This window comes from Camelus dromedarius, chromosome 9 (genome assembly GCF_036321535.1).
Source record: "Camelus dromedarius isolate mCamDro1 chromosome 9, mCamDro1.pat, whole genome shotgun sequence".
NCBI classification, from domain to species: domain Eukaryota; kingdom Metazoa; phylum Chordata; class Mammalia; order Artiodactyla; family Camelidae; genus Camelus; species Camelus dromedarius.
The window spans coordinates 14,645,499-14,667,058 of NC_087444.1; the positions used below are offsets into that span (position 1 = coordinate 14,645,499).

The 21,560-nt window shown below is 42.8% G+C and overlaps 1 non-coding gene across 1 annotated transcript; it reads right to left on the reverse strand.

The window, feature by feature from the left end:
• Positions 1 to 15,782: 15,782 nt before the first annotated feature.
• On the reverse strand, positions 15,783 to 15,855 carry TRNAD-AUC (transfer RNA aspartic acid (anticodon AUC)). The gene has a single exon. It is a non-coding gene; the product is annotated as a tRNA-Asp (tRNA).
• Between the last annotated feature and the right edge of the window lie 5,705 nt (positions 15,856 to 21,560).

Sequence of the window (21,560 nt, forward strand, 5' to 3'; positions counted from 1 at the left end):
GCAGAGGCCCACGTGGGCTGGGGTGGTCAGGGTGGGGAGGAAGCTCTGGGGTCTGGGGCACTTGGGCACAGCTCCAAGGAGGAGGTGGGCTTTGACTGGGCTCTGCAAGGACGGGGAGAACCTGCATGGAGGAGGGGCTGGGTTGGGGGCATCTCCCGCCTCATCCTCTGGTGTGGGGTCAGTGACCTCAAGACCACAGGGACAATACCTCCCTGGGGTGGGACCTGGAGGAGTCTCCTTGCCTCTTGGAGACAGGGGCTGAATCAGCTGACATGAGAGGCTTGTTCCGTATTTTGCTCCCCATTTGTGCTCAGAATATACCTCTGGCAGGGAGTGTGGGTCCCTGAATTGAGCCATCAAGGATAATGATAATGATGGTTCACATTTATAGAGCACATTCCTGTATGCCACACACTGTTTAAGGAACTTGACATGTATGCTCATTAATCTTCAAATTGGCCCTACCAAGTAGGTACTACCATTATTGCCATTTATGGAGGAGACAGGCACAGAGTGGTTAAGAAACTTTGCCAGGGCCACACAACTAGGAAGTAGTGGATCCAGGATGCTAACCCAGGAGGTCTGGCTCCAGAGGCAGGGCTTTACCTGTTGTGCCCCATGGCCTTCTTCCTTTGGGTTCTGTGATGAGGCGGCCAAGGAGCTCATGATGGCTAGGCAGGGTGGGGCTGGTCCCTAAGATTGTAAGGGAAGACTGGCCTTGCCAGCCCCTCTCAGTAAATGTCCGCATGTAGGATATGGTTGCAGCCCTGGGACCTGGTCAGCAACCCCTACTCTCTGGGGTGGCTTCCTGGGACTGCCCTGTCTCTGTGACCCAGTCAAAATTAGAGCCAACTCTTTGTCCCCATTTTCTGTCTCGTATCTTCCAAGGCAAAGCCCTATCGATCCCCTGGACTCCCTGTGAATGTCCCACCCATATACCTCTTCTGGCCTCTAGGGTCTTCCTTTGACTTCCTTACTGCCTCCTGGCTCCTGGGCATTGTTCTCTGAAGCCACTTCATAGGGTTGCAACAGGGACGCCCCAGTCTCCCGGCTGGCCCCTGGGGACTGTGGTTTACGTTCCTGGGCAAAAACTCCAAATACCTCTAGCTGTGAGGTGTTGCCTAATGGGCTGTCGCTCTCATGCGAACAGAGATGTGACCCTTGCAGGATGTGGAGTCCCTGGGGAGAGCTGAGGCCGGCGAGGGTTCTCAGGGAAGCCTGGTGGGGCAGAAGCTGGGCTTTCCCCAGGCAGGAGGGAAGGCGCCGCCTGTCTTGCCTGAGACCTGCACATTTAGCCAGCAGAGGGCGCTGTTGGAGCTGTTCTTCCCAGGAATGGGGCGGGGACTCAGGACTTAAACAGAGTATCAAAACTTGCAAACCTAAACTTCAAACCTCCTGGTGACCATGCGGTCTACTAAATGTGGGATATGTCCGGGCTCAGCAGTCTTCTTATGTTGCTGATGATGGGGTTCAGCGCAGGATGTGCCAACATGTGCCCCTTTGGCATGCGGATTATTTTGAGCTGAAAAAAAATATATATACTTACCTCCCTTTGCCTTGCTGTCTTTGGAATTCTTACAGGGATAAATTTGATTTTCTTCTGTTAATCTGCCTTGTGTCACTTTAACTGCCAGCTGAAAATCTAAGAGGGGAATGAGGGGAAAATTAGGGGAAAATCCCTCTAGGCTCCTCTCTCCTCTCTCTCTCTTTTTAATGCTTTTTTAAAAAAAAAAAAAACTTTACTTTTAAATTATTTATTTATTTATTTATTTTTATGGAGGTACTGGGCATTGAACCCAGGACCTTGCACATGCTAAGCACATCCTCTACCGCTGAGCGATACCCCTATCCCTTGCTCTCTTTTTTTAAATTGAAGTATAACTGATCTGCAATGTTGTGTTAGTTTTGGGTGTACAGCAAAGTGATTCAGCTACACATATATAACATTTTTCAGGGTCTTTTTCATTACAGATTATTACAAGATGTTGAATTTAGTTCCCTGTGCTGTACAGTAGGACCTTGTTGTTTTATCTGTTTTATAAATAACCCCTTCTTCTCTTGCCTGCACCCTGACTAGAGTAGAGGGGTTGCTGCATCTTCTACAGGGAGGAGGGTGAGCCCAGAGTGGAGGTCAGGCCCTGACCAAGCCCAGCCACCTCCAACAACTGCACTGACAGCCTTGCCTCTGCTATCAGGGCCAGGCCAATGCTGAGAGGCCGGATGCGTGTGAGAAGGCTCCAACCCAGCAGCTGGTGCGTTGAGGTTTTTCTCCTTGCTGGAGGTTCAGGGATCCCAGGTGTGTCTGTCCCCTTGTGTCATGAAGGCACAGCCTCTCCTCATCCTCCAGCCACTTCTGCCTGAGCCTGCATCACCTGCTTCATGTTTAGTTGGGCAGTTCTCAGCCAGGCTGAAGTCGGCCTGGCATCCTGGATTACCAACGGAGACCGCAGCCCTCGCTGCCCCTCCTCTGGGGGCGTCCCCAAACCCTGATGCTCTACCCAGGGCAGAATCCCTGAACCTGACCACCACCACCACCGTCACCACCATCGCTGCTTGGAGATTCCTGCATCTCCCACCACAGATCAGACCTCTTGAATGCGCATAAGGCCCAGTCCCAGTCTTCTGGGGCCAAGCCTATAACCTGCTTTGTGCTCCTGTCAGACCGACTTGTTGCTTCTGTTGACTGAAAGAAAAATGCACAACGTAAGAACTGTGAGTTTAACTTTTGTTCAGGGTCTTACTGAGAACTATAGCTCAGGAGACAGCCACTCAGCAGCTCCAAGTAAACTGCTCTGAAGAAGCAGAGGAGAAGCCAGCTGATCTGTAATTTCTGGGGAGGGAATACATGCAGTCAAACATACAGCTTGGGAAAAGATTACTGCTAGTCACAAAGAACAGATATCTCAAGTTAATGATTTTAGTGCTTTTCTATGTATGAGAAGATGCAAGGATCTGGGTTCGTTAAAATTCTTCCTGAGATATGCCTCTAACTAACGGGGCTGCTTATCTGAAACACAGAGCATCCTGTTGTATTCAATTCCTCTGAAACACAGGGCGTGCTGCTGGTCAGTGACTGCAGGGGGTTAATCCTTGCAGAACGGGGCGATGAGCAATGCTCTCCCTTCTTTATTTACAATTTCTCCCCTTTTGGTCATAAATTCAACCCAGGTTGGGGAGGCATTTCATGACGAATTTGTCCCATGATGCTAGGAAGGCTCATTCCTAGGTCAAGCGAAGATTCTATCGATGGGCCACTCAATGGCCTATGACCGCAGTACCCCTTCCAATGGTAGCCGTGAAAGTCTCTGACCACTTGTCTTACTGTTAGGGTCCAGGAAGTGATTCTCCCTTGTTGCTTCTTCCCATACCTAGTGCTGCACTATTACAATCATTTTAATCTTATATGGAACTATATATTTGGTCAATAATTTCAAGTCCCTTAGTCACCATTCTTTTTGTTGGAGGCTCACTTACACATTGGAAAATACAAGAAACAATCTTGTAAAATAGGCAGAATATAAGTAATATAGCTGGTAGCATTAATAAGGTTGTAAGTAAAAATTTAAGTCAAGAACTTCTATTAGGTGCAGCCCAGTATATCCCTGATTACCTGACCTAGTTTGTTCTATACCAACAGCTGCTTTGAAGGGTAATGATATGTTGGTGTTGTTCATAAGGCACTCAGCACAATTTCCTAGTGTTATTATCCTTAGTATGATTTAATTGTTTCCAACATATGGAAACATTTGGCCCTATGTCATTCTTGTTGGTCGTGATCTTCTGTCAATGGTTTTAGGAAGCGATCAGTTTCTCCAGTGGAGTTCTGTAATTTCTTACCCAGTTCAGTGGTATGATCTGAAAGTTCTCAGAAACACGTACTTGTTCAAAAGTCCTTTCTGTGAATCTTAAAGATAAAGCATTTTTGCAAAAGCATCGAAGTAAAACAATAACTATCTATAAATGACAAAAGACTTAACATGGCATGATAGAAGATCTGATTACCATGCAATTGACAAAGAAATGTGCTGATTTCTGGGACATATGACATTTTGAGCTAATATCTAGAATTATGACTAATAACATTATGCCAAGACGTATCAGAATTTCATATATTTCTAGCACATTTATGTGAAGAACATTCACCCATACAATGTAACCTAAAAAGGTTTATCATCATTCGACAATGCTTCCCATGTAATTTAATGTAACAAATAAGCCTAATTAGCTTAATATTTGTCTTTGAGATGTTTCAGAGATGTCCCAAAGTTAGCTAGAGGTCAAAAGGACTTCATTTAGAATTTGATTTTGGAATATTTGTCAGAGATATCAAAAGATTTTAAAACACTTGGCAAAATAGTATCCTAGGTCCCTGTGAAACACTTACTCACTTAACCAAAATGATAATAAAGTTTTCAAAAGCAAATACAGAAAGTTACAACAGATTACTCAAAAGAGGAAGAAACTTTACAGTCTATTATCAAAAACAGATGGATATTCCAAGAAAATTTTGTCTTCTTAACAGAGAGAAAACCAATTTCTAGTTTTACTCTACCTTTCTTTTAATGTTAAAATTCATTCACTCAATTAAATTTATTCTAACCTTAGCCAGTTCTGACCACACACAAAAGTCTTTTCTCAGGGTTTCTTCCACAAATCTGAAAGCAGAATGCATAACGTAAGAGCTGTGAGTTTAAGTTTTACACAGGGTCTTACTGAGGACTATACCTGGGAGATAGTCTTTCAGTAGCTCTGAATAAATTTCTCCAAAGAGGTAGAGAGAGAAGCCAGTTTTTACATGATTCTTAGCTAGGGAATATGTGCAGTCAAGCATCCATCATGGCAAAGATTACTACTAATCACAAAGAACAAATATTTCAAGTTAAGGATTTTAGTGCTTTTCCATGTATAGAAAGATGTAGGCATCTGGGTTCATTGAAATACTTACTGAGATACAACTATCTGAGGGCCTGCTTGTCCAAAGCACAGAGCATCTTGTTATTATATTCATTTTCTCTGTCTGGAGCACCCAGGGCTTCATCCTATTCTGGCCTTAATTTCCTGTCTGAAGCACAGAGCGCACCATCAGTCCGCCACTGCAACAAGTTAATTCTTGCAGAACTGGGTGATGCAATCTGTTCTTCTTTGTTTACAGCTTCCCCACCCTTTCTCTGAACATTCTTTGTACTTAGAGGTTCACTAATCTTATCATGGTGTGCAAAAGCCCAGAGTTTTGATACATCAGATCTTCTGCAGCCCAATGATGTTTTTGTGCCCCAGTGCACTGTTCTGAGACTTCCCAGTACATTCTTTCTGGCTTATGGTCTCTCTCTTGGGTAATAGTTGCCTCGTTTACACCACTTCAAGTGTTTAGAAGATCTACTTCCAATGAAATATTCTGGCCTTGTGAAGCTGCTATTTCTTGCCAATAAGAAATACAAAAGATACAAAGCATTCTAAGAAACACCCACTGTGCTTGGTGTGTGAGGACCCCTTGCTGACTGCCAGGTTTGTCTCGTATCAGCTCCCACGGTGTTTGGAAACAGTCTTGGATTGTTGCTGGAACTTCCAGCTTCGCGGTTTTACTCTGCAGCCTTTTCAGGCAGTATGGTGTCCTGGGTAGATAACAGCTGGGCCTTGGGGTTGACTAGACTGAGTTAAATACACTGCAGTGACTTGCTAGCTGTGTGTCCTTGGGCAAGTTACTTAATTTCTCTGAGCCTCAATTTTCTCATCCATAAAATGGGGGATGAAATATGTAATTTAAAGAGGTGTTTTGAGAATCCGATGAGAAAGTCTATGTAATAGACATGTGATTGGCACTCAAAAAATATTGGCTGGGGTCATTAGTAAATGCAAACAGGCCCCTTTTTTTTAAAAAAGGAACACATCTCTTTCCAAAGCACCTTTGTCATACTTAAATTGGCTGCCAATAAGTTATTGTTCCCTAAGAAGTCCAGGAGCAGAGGCCAGGGGGAAGGGGTATTCCAGGGTGCAGGGGAGAGGGGCAGCCACATGATGCTAGGGACCTGCCCTCTTAGGAAAAAAGTAGGAAAAAGATCATTTCCAAATTCTGTTGGTTTGAGGAGCTGAGCCCTCGGTCTGGGCGGGGTCAGGCAGGCAGTATTGTTCTGAGGAGTTAGGTAAAAGGCCTGAGGTGGGAAGCCCCATAAAAAAGACCAGCAGGACCCCCGGGAATGGCCACTACTCTCCTGCCAGCACCATCCGGTTCCCTGGCCCAGCCGCTTTATCTCTTTGCCTCTGAAACAGGCTTACTTCTAGGAAAGTGGAACTTACCCCTAAAATTCTATTGGTTCCCTGAGCTAACTCCTGATTGGTCCTTTTGTAGTACTTCATTTGCATGGAGCTCACTCCTGATTGGTTATTTCTCTCACTCCTGATTGGTCCATTTCTATAAAGCTTGTTCCTAATTAGTCAACTTTTGTTATACCTTATTTGCATATAATATTGCAAAGTGTAAACTGGCAGCCTATAAAAGCCTGTGTAAACCTAAATATGGGGTCCAGAGTTTGGAGTTTTAACTTTTTGGGGTCTGCTGGCATAATAAACCTCAGTTCTCCAATTCTCCGAGTGCTGCTTGACCTCTCACTGGATCCGTTGAGGTGTAACACTGAGCTGTAACACATTTTTCTGCAACAGGCTCGCAGCAAAGATGGGATCAAATCTCAGAGGATAACAGAGCTCCAGGGGGCCTTAGATGAGAACTCAGGCCCCAGTGTTGGGAGCTGCTGGAGGCCCCAGAAGCAGCAAGCGGGCGTGGACTGAGGATGACACATGGTTATTGTTCAAAGTGCTCTTCACACGTTAGCAGATTCAGTCCCTAAAGAGACCCCCATTCAATGAGTTTTGTGAAATCTGAACTTTGATTTGTTCACTGCTGAATTTCACAAGAGTCCCTGCCACATATTAGATACTTGATAAAAATTTGGTGAGTGAACAAACCCTGGGAGGTTGGTAAACAGTACTGGAATCAGAGGTATAAATTCAAGTAGACAGATTAAGTAACTAGCCCCTGATTCCCCAGCTGGTATAAAGGGCCAAGTCAGGATTCAGACCCCGGCCACATTAAGAAACTGCCTGCAAGCCTCTGGATTCCCAATCTTCCCCTGCCTGTTTTCACAGCATGTCTGACCAGTTTCTTTTCCTTCTTGTGAGCTGCTTACTTGGAGCTTTCCCTCCCTTGGCTACCTAAGGATATGTGTAAACTCAGACAGACGACCTCTGGGGCACTTAGCTTCACCTGCCCTTGATTTCCCATTTTCACAGAATACAACTTTCCTACATTTCAATAAAGGGTCTGGCTTACAAGTTTTCAAACTATAGATTTTCATGATGATGAGGGTGTTGTAGGGAATTAGATCTCCAGGGTTGAAGGCTGGTGGACTTTCATGCAGTCAGAAGTCCTCCTGGACTGTCCAAGCATGATCTGCATTCAGTTAGGGTATGAGAAATGGGTGTGATGGTGTCTGCACCTGCCCTTCCTTCTGGGCAGCCTGTGAAGGGTCACCTGTTTGAGAAGAGCCTTGGAAAGAAATCAAGGACAAGACCGGGAGAGAGCAGTATGGCTGGGTCTCAGCCTCAGTGTTGGAGGGGCTCCTCTGCTCTCCACTTCGCCCCCTCCTCCTTCCTCCCCTCCCCACACTTTTCACCATTTCCCCTCCCGCCTCACCTCCAGGACCACTCACCCTCTGGTTGTGGAGCCTGGAGGGCTTTGAGCAGTGTCCTGCCCAGCCTGGGGTTCTCACCAGTCTGGGGCTCTCAACCCTCACCGCCCATCATCAGCACCTATAGGTCTGAAATAAATACCTACAGATGCCCTGTACCACCACTCTCCCCAGATCTGAATTCAGCAGATCTAGGGGAGACTTGACAGGTCTGCATTCATAGACTCTGTCTACCAATGATCCTGATGCAGACCTTGATTGACAAAATGCTCTTCCGTTTGCCAGGTTTCCTTCACTTAGGTTACATGAAAAGCAAATAAAAGGATGTATTTAGAGTTACTGTGCTGATTCTGTGAAAAGAACAGATGCGCTCAGGTGGCCTACTTGGGATTTTCCCCCAGCTTTATTGAAGTAGATATAACTGACATATACCACTGGGTAAGTTTAAGGTATGCAATGTGATGATTTGATATGTGTATATATTGTGAAGTGATTACCATAAGGTTAGTGAACACAACCATCACCTCACATAGTTACCATTTCTGTGCAGTGTGTGGTAAGCACATCTAAGATCTACTCTGTTAGCAACTTTCAAGTGTACAATGCAGTATTGTTTACTACAGTCATCATGCTGTACATTAGATCCCCAGAACTTATTTCCCTTACAGCTGTAAGTTTGTACCCTTGGACCAGCAACTGCTCATTTCCTCTACCTCCCAGCCTCTGGCAACCACCAATCTATTCTTTGTTTCTATGAGTTGGCGTTTTTAGACTCTACGTATAGGTGAGATCATACAGTACTTGTCTTTCTCTGACTTACTTCATTCAGCATAATGGTCAAGGTCCATCTATGTTGTCACAAATGGCAGGATCTCCTTCCTTTTTATGGCTGGATAATATTATATGTGCGTCTATATATATAAACATGACACAGCTTCTTTATTTATCTGTTGATAGACATTTAAGTTGTTTCCATGTCTTGATTATTGTGAATAATGCTGCAATAAACATGGGAGTGCAAGTATCTCTTTGAGACAGAGATTTCATTTCCTTCAGATAAATACCCGGAAGTGTAATAAGCTGGATCACGTGGTAGTTCTATGGTTACCTTTTTGAGGAACCTCCCTATTGTTTTCCATGGCAGCTGCACCAATTTACATTCCCACCAACAGTGTACAAGGGTCCCTTTTTCTCCACATTCTCACCGGCTTTTGTTATATCTTGTCTTTTTGATAATAGCCATTTTAACAGGTGTGAGGTGAAATTTCAGTGGGTGTTAATTTGCATTTCTCTGATGATTAGTGATGTAAACACCTTTTTATGTACCTGTTAGTCATTTGTATATCGTCTTTGGAAAAATGTTTGTTCAGGTCCTTTGCCCATTTTTTGATCAAGTCTTCCTTCCTTCCTTCCTTCCTTCCTTCCTTCCTTCCTTCCTTCCTTCCTTCCTTCCTTCCTTCCTTCTTTCCTTCCTTTCCTACCTTTCCTTCCTTCCTTCCCTTCCTTTCCTTCCTCCCTTCCTTCCTTCCTTCCTTCCTTCCTTCCTTCCTTCCTTCCTTTCCTTCTTTTTTGCTATTGAGTTGTATGAGTTCCCAGTTTATTTTGGGTGTTACCCTCTTACCAGGTATATGGCTTGGAAATGTTTTCTCCCATTCTGTGGGTTGCATTTTCACTTTATTAATTTATTTCTCTCGCTGTGCAGAACTACTTGGGATGTTGAGCCTGTATGTTCCCATTCTGACTACCCCGAGATAACACTTCATTTTTACAACTGATTTTTGAAAGGCAGGAGCCTCTTTGACCCAAGTGTCAGTTCAGTTCTGAGTTCAATTCAGTTCAGTTCCCAGAGCTCTGTTTCGTATGTGTCCCCTGCTCCCCTGCTCTGACCCCAGTGCGATGACCTCGAGCCAAGCACAGCTGGCTCCTGTGGTGACATCCTGATACCTCTGTGTTTCCATCCCAGAGCCTGGAACTGAAAGCAGGTGGAAATCAGTTAACGAGACTTTCCTCCAGGCATGAGGATAATGCAAAGAAGTATCACCCTCGCCATCATCATCATCATCATCTTCACAGCTAACACTGTGTGCCAGGCAGCTCCAACTGCTTCACCTAATTTCCTCTTCACAGCGACCCTGTGAGGTAGGTACTGTTATTATTCTCATTGGACAGAACAGTAAACTAATCTCTTAACATCAGACAGCTGAGCTAAAGAAGCTAGCGTGTCCCTAGAGGGGCTTAATGGTAGCACCACAGGTGCAAATGGTACGGAGATCCCGTGTAACTCCTAGAAGTCTTTAAACAGGGGTTGGAAATTCAGCCTCTATCAACATGGACCTCAGGGCTCCCCACACCTGGGACTCCAGGTCAAAGTGCCTCCCTCCCCATTTCATCCCTCCCCCATCCTTCTCTTCCAGCCTGAGACAAGCCTCTCTGAGTGTGAGTGAGGTCAAATATCCACTTTGGGGAAATCCTACCTCTTCCCCTCCCTTCAAGGTGTGGTTTGACCCCAAAGATTCATATTTGACAGGTGTCACAGTTCACCATTATTTTTCTCAAGGTTTGGGTTGGGGGCTTAAGAAAGCACTAAAGAGGGACATCCCAGCCCAGCTCTGAGGCCCTCACCCTGCCTGGGACACAAAAACAAGCCATAAGATTAAAGAGTAAGCACCTACTAATCACCAAAATATGCAAATGAAGGAGAGTATGCATCCACATTAAATGAAATGACCTCTTTAGACAAGTAGGACAACTTCTCATGAAATTTCATGACAGTTCTTACGTTTTTAGTCTTCAGGACCTCCTTAAAATGCTCAACTAAATGCTGAAGTTCATGCAATAGAATGATTTGCCAGTCAGTTTCAGTTTATGTTTTGATGTTAAGCCATCAACAGAAAAGTGGAAAGGGCATTAGAACAGCAGGAGCTAATTCCAACTAATGTCTAAAAGGGATGATTAGAAAGATAGTTTCTCATGTTTTGTAATTGCTGTAGCTGAAGAATATTTCGGGGGGGGGGGCAACTTTTGAGACTGAATTGCATTTAGAAGCTAGCTTCCTAATACCAAGTAAAGAAAGTTGACTTCGGAACAGTTGGGGCTTTTGTTTGTTTTACTTTAGGGCACCTCTCAAATGAACACTTTGTTCATCTCAAAGTTCCCCCAGAGCGGCCAGTGTAATTTCAAACTGTCATTGGTGAAACTGTGTCAGTTAGCAAGATATACCCAGGAGTGAGCATTATAGTGGAAAAAATTAAGGAGGTAGATGCTTGGCTTGGAGCAGGGCGCTGTTCCAGATGGGAAAGCTCCAATGAGAACTGTGGTGTGACCACCCGTAAGAATGGTCAGTGTGACCTGCATCTCTGGGACTTAGTCAAAGAGCAAGAATCACCTATCAGGGGCCAGACGAGCCCTCCTGATTCCAGGCAGACGGAATCAAGGCAGTTCCCAAGAGGAGAAGAAAGATACAAAAACACTGGTCACTAAACATAATTTTAATTTGCCCTTGTTTCTTAAAATACCAGTAAAATATGCAAATGTCTTTGGATGATGATGCATGTATATCTGTTTTGGGCTTCTCGAAATGTTTACATACGGTAAGATAAATGCTCATAAAAAAATAGCTGGATGGTTTCTAAACTTTCTTTCCTCTGGGTTTCTCCTGTGTCTGAAAAAAAGAGAAAATATTGGTTACTCTAATTAAAGATAATAATTAATGAAGATGGTAAGTTGTACCAGATACACTAATTGCAGAGAGTATCTATACAGAATAAGAGGTAATTTTCTGTTTATTTGGAAAAATTATTATAATTTATTCAAATGAGAAATTTAATATGATACATATTGTTTTATTTAATATACTGAGAAGTTTATATTTTAAAGCTATAGTTAAAAGCTTTAAATTATCATCTATTTTATATTTATATATCTATGTTTGCCTAAATACACACAAATAAAGGAATATTAATAGACCCTTTTACTACAATTTGTTACAAAAATAATGTACGAAAGGAGTAAAATTAGAATTTGGATCTTTCATGTAAAATAACTAAATTATTTTATGCCCAGATTAGTAGAGGTTCCTTTTCTTTACCAAACGATTCTCATAACTTTCAGTGCTCTTCTCATAGTCAAATCATTTTGTTAGAAATTCCCTTGGTTAGCCCTAACCTAATTTTATTTGCTTATATTTTAAAGTGCTACCACAGACCTAAATTCACTCTTAAAATATAGACCAGTCCAGAAATTAAATTGGCTTCGAAGACTAAAATAATTGCCCTCATCCGGGCCTGCCAGCTGGTAAAAAGGAAAGGAACGAGCGTGTAGATTTGCTCTTGGGGTAGCCTGCAAATTTGGAATATTTTAGAAATAAAGGGTTTTCTTGAAACATAAAAATTAGATGACAAGTTAAAAAAAAAAAAACAACCTTTAGCTGATAAGCTGTTACCCAAGGAAACAGCTATAATAAAAGTAGAACTTCATTCAAAGCACCAAGACCCAGAACCTCATGGCAATGCTTTAGCTGACCATTGTGCTACACAAGCAGCTGTAGCCAAGACAGTTGCTCCTGTAATTGTACAGAAAAGAGAGGCCTCGGAGGAATTCAGAGAGGCTATTCTTAATTGTCAGAGACAAACCCCTAATTTAGAAAAGTGGAAAGTGGAAAAATTTAGAAGTGGGGAAAGTTGCAAAGGATAACTTTTGGTGTTCTCAGAATGGCTGATTCATAACCCCAAATAATTTAAAATGGAACTTAGCACAAATGCCTCGTAATATTACTCATAATAGCAGAGATACACTGACAACAATACTAAACAAACATTGGTGTGGTTAACTCTAGAGATATTGCCAAAGATGTTGTAAAACATGTCCTGCTGCCAACAATGTGATGATCCTGGTCAAATGTAAAGATAGGCTATGGACAAGGATCGAAGTCTTGAGAGCCCTTCAGTCCTCCAGATGGACTTTCGACAAGTAAATCCGTTGCCTCTTACAATGGATTACAAACACTATGTTCTGGTTATTTTCTGTCTTCTCAGAGTAAATTAAAACTCTTCCTTCCTGGCTCTAAATGTTGTAAAAAAAAAAAAATAAAATAAAACTTTTTTTTGCTTCATTTTGTTTTCTGACCTCGGGGAATTTCCACTTATCTCTCTTACAATGACATTCATTTTACTGGTGCTGTTTTTAAGGAACTCTGTAATGTTTGCCTTTTACCCCTACATCTTACTGTTCTTATCATCCACAGTCCTTAAGAAAAGTAGGGAGAACTAATGGAATTCTAAATACTGAAATTAACAAGCACCCTTAAACTTCCATGGATTAAAATATTGCCAGTGGCTTTAAGGTGTATAAGTTTATCACAGTTTATCTCCTTATGAATTAATAAAAGTCTAGTCCAGGTCTTTGAAAATTTCACCTGCAATGTAAGTTCTATCCTATTGCAATGAAATATGATCAAGGGAGTCATACGATACCTCTAGATTTGTCAACAGTTACCAGTTGCATTTCCAAACGACTCTCTTATCATTTACAACAAAATATTAATTGTTCTGGAAAAGATACCTGAGATAAACTGCCCTTGAACTTCGTTAAAAAGGACTTGTTAAGGTACTATTAACTGACTCACCAACGAAACTCCAAAGTGTTGGTCCTTAGGTTAATATTTCCCAGCTCAAAAGATAAACACTTCCTTCTGACTATCGGATGTCCATTCCACTGGAAATTTTAAACTGAGATTCTTAACGTATCTTCCAGAGAATGCTGACTTCAGAAGTGGACAGCTTCTGCTCAAGACTTTGGATTAAGATTAACATTCTGATTCAATTTATATCCATTTAAAAACTAACAGCATCTATTGTATTTAAAAGATGATAATTTAATTACTTTGTTTTCCTGAAAAGGAAAGTAGTACTTTACCTTTTGGCTTGTAGACCTATTACAAGGACTGATGGTCATTTTGTTTCTGATAATTGCCTATTTTACAGTTGGCTGATATATCATGTCCGGAGTCTTAAATGTTACTGCACAGCCATTATCACATCAAATTGTTCAACCATTCATCCTGCAACAGAAAGAGAGGAAAATATTAACTTCAGTTTAACTACAGACTAAACTCAATGCACACTCTTCTGCTCTTAGCAAAATCTCAACTTTGGAGGACACCTGGATTTCCTGAATTAATGTCCTGTGGTCTGACTTTGTTCTTGGCCCAAAGGGTGGGTGTTATGGGCTGAGAAAGAAAGAAAGCAGTCCTTGGTGTCTGGAACTGATCTTGACATTCAGAGGGAGACCTTAATGTCATCACAAGCTGTTCTGGTGCTCACAGCAGACTCTGTTCTCCTTTTGGACAACTAACCCCACAGAACAACAACCTCACAGTTACTCTGAGACCATGATAAAATGAAAGAAAATAAGACCATAATTTTACCTAATTACAGACAGAAACAAAATCACTGTTACTCACAAAATACCCAATCACAGCACATCCTCCCACCCCAGCTTTCTGACAGCATTAAATTTAGAGGAAGCTTCTGCTTCTTTGGACCTCTCCCAAATTACCCCACCAGAACCCAAATCCCCTAATAGGGTTTTTGTAACACTCTCTTCTTGAGACACTCTGTGGTTCCCTGAGTGTTCCCCTTGGCTACAAAGACGAATAAACCCAACCATGGCTGTGTTCCTGGTGGTCTTTGGCTGGATGGCAGTGACAGTCTCCACCATTTAAAATTCTTGGCTCATATATCAAAACAACTCTGTGTCTGATGAGATACGTTTTGCAGAGTGTTGCTTTCCTTTATAACAGTGGTACTTCTCAGGTGCCTGTGTCTCTCTCTCTCCCACTCTGGCCTCTCTCTTTTTCCAAAAAGCATTTCGAGAAACATAAAAAGACATTACCATCGCTTCTTGGCCTTTTGGCTAAGATCAAGTGTAAAAGACATACATAATTTTAAAAAGTGAGATAGTTGGGGAAAAAGTACAAAAAAAAAAAGGAGGAGAAATAGTGCTGAGTCAGAGGCCAGATTTACACAAATGAACAATGTGAGACTTTGTAGTCTTTCCAGATGACAAAATCTGGCTATAACTTTCCTAAAAGATAAGACAAAGGGTAAAGTACAATTTGTTATGCAATTCTGTGTCTATAAAGTAAAAAACGTGAACAAGTGGCTTGGGGACGGTGCCCCTGTTCCAGTAATGACCCCTTAGAGGAATGTTTCCTGCAGGATCTCGATATAGCAGATACTGTCATGTTCTTTACAAGGCAAAACCCAATGACAGGTTTCAGGAGGCTATTTCTTACAATATCTCTATAGGGAAGATTTTAGGATCCACCAAGGTGAGGATCGCCTCCCCCTCCTGGCCAGGCTGTACCTGGCCTCTCATAATTTCAATGTAAGGGGCATCACAGGGCTCCTGTCCCAAGGGCTCGGCCTCTCTAACTCCTACCCAGCCTCTGCCCACCCTCCCCTCACTGGGAGGTGCAGTCCTTTCACCATCTGGACGATCCAGGGCCTGCTCCACCTACCCAGCTTTGAGGAGCGCCTGTTACCTGTCAGTGTTCAGGACACCCCCAGGGCAGCTCACTGAGACCAAGGACTGTTGATTCCTTAGCAGGTGCTGTGAGCGGGAGGTGACAGTCAGTCACATGTCTCTTATGTCTTCCTGGGCTCTGAGCCACAACTTCGTCCCTCTTCTCTGATGGAAACACAAACAAAGCAGGACTTGAAACACTTCAGTCTCTTTCTTTGCCTAAGACCTAAAATAAGCAATCCTGGAAAGGACACACAGGTCTTTGAGGACCTTTGTAAGAATAAATCATATCCATGGGCTGTTAACCCCTTCTGCTCCCTCAGCAGGAACACTGTCTCGTGGTGATGTCAGAGGGTCTCCTGTCTCATAAAAGGGGATTTCCCCCGGAGGCCCCCCTAACAGCAGGCAGATGTCAAAATAGCAAAGCTCTGTTCTGCTAAAAGCCACTCTGTGAAGGGTCTCCAAAGTGTGGTCTCGGCTAAGACGACGAGTTTTATTATGTCTATTTTACCTAAAGTCTCACCTTCTGTTGTTTTCTTGGGGTGGGTGGGTGGGTAATTAGGTTTATTTATTTAATGGAGGTACTGGGGATTGAACCCAGGACCTTGTGCATGATAGGCATGCACTCTACCACTGAGCTACACCCTCCCCCAAGATTCACTTTCTTGGAAGTCCATTTTAATCCAAGGTTACAGCCTAAAGTATCTAAAGGGAAGAATGAACTGCTGAAATAATATACAGAATATTATTTCTCACAGCAGAGTGTTTGATAATTATCAAGTGGCAGAGAGTTCAGACTTGACGTCTTCGGACAAAATCCTGGAATGCGGGTGTTCTGTGTTTCTGAAAAGGAGACAGCATGTTCTGTGAAGCAGCTGTTCAACCTCAGCCCATGAGAGATTCACCCAGGGAGCTTTTAAAACTACGGATGCTACCACATTTGGGAATTTTTATTTCATTTGTCTGTGACGGGGCCCAGTATTGTTTTAAAAGTTCTTCAGTTGATTCTTATGTGCAGATAAGGTTGAGAATTACTGCTTTTAAGTCAATAGAGCTTGAGGAATGTCTGATCTTTTAACATAGAAGTTAAGCAACACAGCCAGGGCGTGTGCCTATTTAGAGGAGCAGGGATTGCCTGTGTCTTTGTAAGACAGTTTCCATCTTCTTGTTCTTAGTCTAAACCATCTAAATGACAAGTTTATTTCTTTCTTTATACTGTAATTGGCTATAACCCTTTCAAGTTTGCAGATCACTGACACTTGATCCTCATAGTCACTTTGTGAGGTGGGTATTATAATCCTTATTTTCCAGGTGAGGAAAATCTACTTTGTTCAGCCTGAAGGCACTGATTAACCAACTAGCCACCTGGTATGGGCGAGGGGTGAGGTAGAAATGCCCCACTGATGGTCCATGTCTGAAAACCCTGTGACACAGCCCACCGTCACCTTGGATAGATGTTCCCCACACTTCTGTGGCCCTTGGCCTTTGGTTCAATAAAGGAAACAGTGGCATTCTGTGACTGTGCTAGAGTGTCATTTTAGACCTTCCACACACTTTGTATAACAAAATATTAACAGATTACACCCATCTGCTCTGGGAAACAGATGATAACAAAAAAGTCAGAATGGACGAAAAAACCATGCAGACTCCATTTCATCAGTTGTGAGATGCATTGTTATTTTATGGACAAATAAGAAATTTACAAAGCACAACCATGTAAACGACAACGTGCTGTTGACTGTAAGACATCCTAATTTTAGAGAAGTTACAATATGGGGGGTAAAAGGTACATCTTGGAATCAATAAAATGGGTACTTCTCACCATGTCCTTTTTTTATGCTCCATAAGGAATGTGATCCATATTTTCCCAGGGCCCAATAGCCCAGAGTTAAAACGGGGTTGCCAGGGCTCCAAGCATGTTCACTTTATGAGTCCTGTTCCCTCCCCAACCCCGTTATTCCTGGGAGTCTCCACAGCACCTCTGCATTCCCACTTGGCTCAGTTGCTGCCCCTTCTGTGAGGCTGCTGGCGATTCTTTGGGACAGCCCCCGACCCGCACCCCAGGTTGCCTCTGAAAGCACATTAGCTGAGCTTGCCGGCCGTCCAGGAAGGCTCCACCAGTGGACTTTCCTGGGCTCATTTCAAACTCCACACCTGAGAAGTGGACTTCACCCTCGCTCCCCCTCCTCATTGTCAACAACAGTAAGAAGGTACATCGCTATGTTGACTAAGGCAAGTTTTGGGACTTTATCTCAGATGCCAAGATCTCTGCACTCCCTTTAGACATAGGGTAGAACTCAGATCATTAAGCGCATGTTGAAATGTATAGATGGACTGCAGGACCCAGTCATCTCTCTGGGTTTTGGAGCCCAAGGAAAGCAGTGCAAACACATCCTCAAATGGAAGGAGGCCTACGTGTGGGGGCAGCAGGGTGCCCCCTCCCAGCACCTGCGCTGACTCTGCTGTCCTCAACCACCTCTGTGATCATGGGCTGTGGCTGCCACGTAGGGTGAGCTGAAGACACTTGCCTCTTCTCTGACCATAACCCTCACCCCCATGCTGTGCCTGGAAAGTGCCTATTGCTTCCTGTTTCTGTGTTCTTCCTCCCTTTGTCCAGAGTGATGACACCCACATCCGAGTGTACCTTCCAAGGTCCTGCTCAAGCTTCACTCCCTTAGGCTTCCCTGACCTTTCCCTCCTGTGTCCTGTGCATGTTCAGACTGTCCTCCAGACACTTCCATCCCAGGTGGCCCTTCTTTGTGGCGTTCCTTCTGCTCCCGACCAGTGCCAGCCATTGGAAATACAGATGGTCCTGATTTAATGATGATTAGACTTTATGATGGTGCAAAAGCCAAATGTATTCAGTGGAAACTGTGCTTGGAATTTTGAATTTGGATCTCTTCCTGGTCTAATGACACATGGTATGATACCTTCTGGGTTATGCTGGGCAGCTCCCAGCCAGCCACCCCACCTCAGGGCTAAACAACCCGTGCATTTACCATTATTCTGTGCAGGACAACCATTCTGTTTTTCACTTTCAGTACAACACTCAATAAATCACATGAGATATTCAACATTTTATTATAAAATAGACTTTGTATTAGATGATTTTGCCCAAATGTAGGCTAATGTAAGTGCTCTGAGCACATTTGAGGTAGGCTAGGTGTATTAAGTGCATTTTCAACTTACAAGGGGTTTATGGGGAGGGAGATAACCTATCCTAGGGTGAAGAAAGTTTGTAATGATGGGAGCTACCAGTCTAATTTTAAGTATTCTAGTTGTCCTTAAAAAGAGAAAAAAAGTAACTTTAATAATATATTTTATTTAACCCAATATATCCCAAATATAATTTCAATGTGTAAATCAACTTAAAATGATTAATGAGATATTTTACAAGTTCTTTTGTCCCTACTAAGTCTTTGAAATCTGATGTATATTTTATACTTAGAGCATGTCTCAATTCAGATCCTAAATTTTCACTGGAAATACTTAACCTATATGTAGATTTCAAAACATTTACAAATTGAAAAAAATTGAGTCACATACCCAAATCATCCCAAATATACCTATAAGTTTTCCAATGACTGAACTGAGTATCAGCTTTTAAAATTAAACTAATTAAAATTAAATAAAATTAAGATTTGAGTTTCTCAGTTGCAGTAGCCACACTTCAAGCTCTCAGTTGCCACATGTGGCTGGTGGACCCCATATTGCACAGGGCAGATCTGAACCAGAGGCTTCTTGAGGGTAGAGATTGGATCTGTACAGCTCACCGGGCACTTTTCACCTAAATCCTTTCAGATTTTAGAGAACCTTCTCCCCAACACCAACCAAGCTCTTGTTTCTACCCCCTCATTTGTCTTTGAAGAGCTTCCAGAGCTTGGTTTTTCAGATCCCTGGAGTTAAGAGGTAGGAACAGACTTCACTTCTTCCCCAAATGGTTCCAGCTAGAGGCTCTGCATTTCCCGGGTCTCAGAGCACCTGGCAGGCCAGGTGGGCAGGAGTGGCTGGAGCCACCCTCTCAGCCACTGGAAGGGAGCTGTCCAGGAAGAATTCTGTGCTCCAACCACAGCTCAGGCCAGTGGACACTTCCATCCTGTCAACGATGGCCCCTCAGGGACAAGGGAGCAGAGAAGACTAAGGGAACATGTTCTTGGGTCAGTCTCTGCAGAGGGAAGCCCAGGGGGTATTTAGGTCCTTTCTTCCAAGCCAGAAGGTTCTTCTTGGAAGGTGGGTGGAGGAGGGTTGAAGCTGGGAGGATTGTTAACTCCATCAAGGTCAGTGTGGGAGAAAGTGATGTGAAAGTTTTAGTGTTAGAAGATGAGGTCACAGTAATCCCTGCAGCTTCTGGGGGAATTACTAATCTTTGAGGCGGCTACTCACATTGCGCACCTGAGTGCCACCCCGCCTCAGAGACCAGGAGACAAAGTGATAGGGACAAGCTGGGAAATTTGAGACAGTCCCAAAACCAGGCTAAAGAGTTTCTCTCTCTCCTCTAACAGGAATAATTAGAGCGTGGACCAGCCCAGTTTTGCTGATCCATCTCCCTCATCCACCTTAATCCAGGTTTTGCTGAGTCATTCAGCTTCTCTTGCAAGTTGCACAGGCATGTTCTGAGCCCCTTTGTTCTTCTAGGTTCCCTCCTTTGCAGCTGTTGAGGAGCTGTGAGCCTCCTTCCGAAACAGAAGAATATTGTTAAGTTGGAGTGAATGACAAGGCTTCCTGAGGGATGGGAGTGGTTAGGGGCATTGAGGGGAGCACAATGGAAAGAGCATAGTCATTGGGGAGAGAAGAGCCAGGCTGCATCCAGTCTTTCCTAGTCATCTGAGCATGAGAAAGTTACTTAACCTCAGTTTCCCCTTTCTGTTGCAAAGAGGTTGGGAGAAAAGCCCAGATTCAGTTCACAGATGCAGTCTTCTTTGTTACTGTTAACTCACTCCACAGAGCACAGCTGTCACTTGTCTCCCTGGGCAGTGTCTTGCCTTCAGTGCCAGTGCTCTAATGGGTTCCAGATCGTGAGTCAGGCTCTTCCCCACACTCAGGACCTAAAGAAGAATCTCTACCTACAGAAAGTCAGCTGCTCCTTCCAGCCCAGAGCAGAGAGCTAAAAGAAGATGTGGCCAAAGTTAAGAAAACAATGTATGAACAAAATTAAAATGTCAAGAAGGATATAGGAAGTATCAAAATGAACCAAAAATAAGTCTTGGAGCTGAAAAGTACAATAACTGAAATGAAAAATTCACTGGAAGGATTCAAAGGAAGATTCAAGTGTGAAGAAGAAAGAGTCAGGGAATCTGAAGACAGGATAATTGAAATTATTGAGTCTGAAAACAGAAAGAAAAAAGATAGAAGAAAAGTGAACAGAACCTATGGGACCTGTGGGACACCACTGAGTAGACCAACATACACATTGTGTGAGTTCCAGAAGGAGACAAGAAAAAGGGACAGAAAGAGTTTTGAAGAAATAATGGCTGAAAGCTTACCAAATTTGATGAAATACATGAATATAAACATTCAAGAAACTCATCAAACACTACTTAGAATAAATTCAAAGAGACTCACACAAAAACACATTATAATCAAACTATTGAAAGACAAAGAGAATATCTTAAAAGCAGCAAGAAAGAAGCAACTCGTCACATGGAAGAGAGCTCCAAACAGATTATCATCAGATTTCTCTTAGACACCTTGGAAGCCAGTGGGTTGATATATTCAAAGTGATAAAGGAAAGAAAAACCTATCAACCAAGAATCCTATATCTGACAAAACTGTCCTTCAACTATTAGGTAGAAAATACGAAATTAATTATTCCCAGATAAATGAAAGCTGAGAGAGTTTGTTAACACTAGACCTTCCCTGCAAGAAATGTTAAAAGGAGTCTTTCAGGTTGCAATGAAGGACACTGGAGAGTATATGAAGCCAAGTGAAGAAATAAAGACTTCTAGTAAAGGTAAATACATGGATAATGATAAAAGCTAGTACTATAGTAACTTTGTTTTATAACTCTTTTTGTTTTCTACATAATTTAAGGGACTAGTTCATTTAAAAATTATTAGTCTATGGCTTTAGACACACATGCATAAAGATGCAATTTTGTGACATCAATAATCAAACAAAAGGGACAGAGATGTGTAAGAGCAAAGGATTCGAATGCTATTCAAATTAAGTTGATATCAATTCAAATTAGTGTTATATTATTGGATGTTAAATGTAATCCCCAACGGTAACTACAAAGGAAGATAGCTATAGAATATACACAAATAAAAATGAGAAGGTAAAGAACAAGTTTCATGGCAAAAAATCAGCTACACACAAAAGACAGTAATGTAGGAAATGAGGCAGAAAAAATTATAA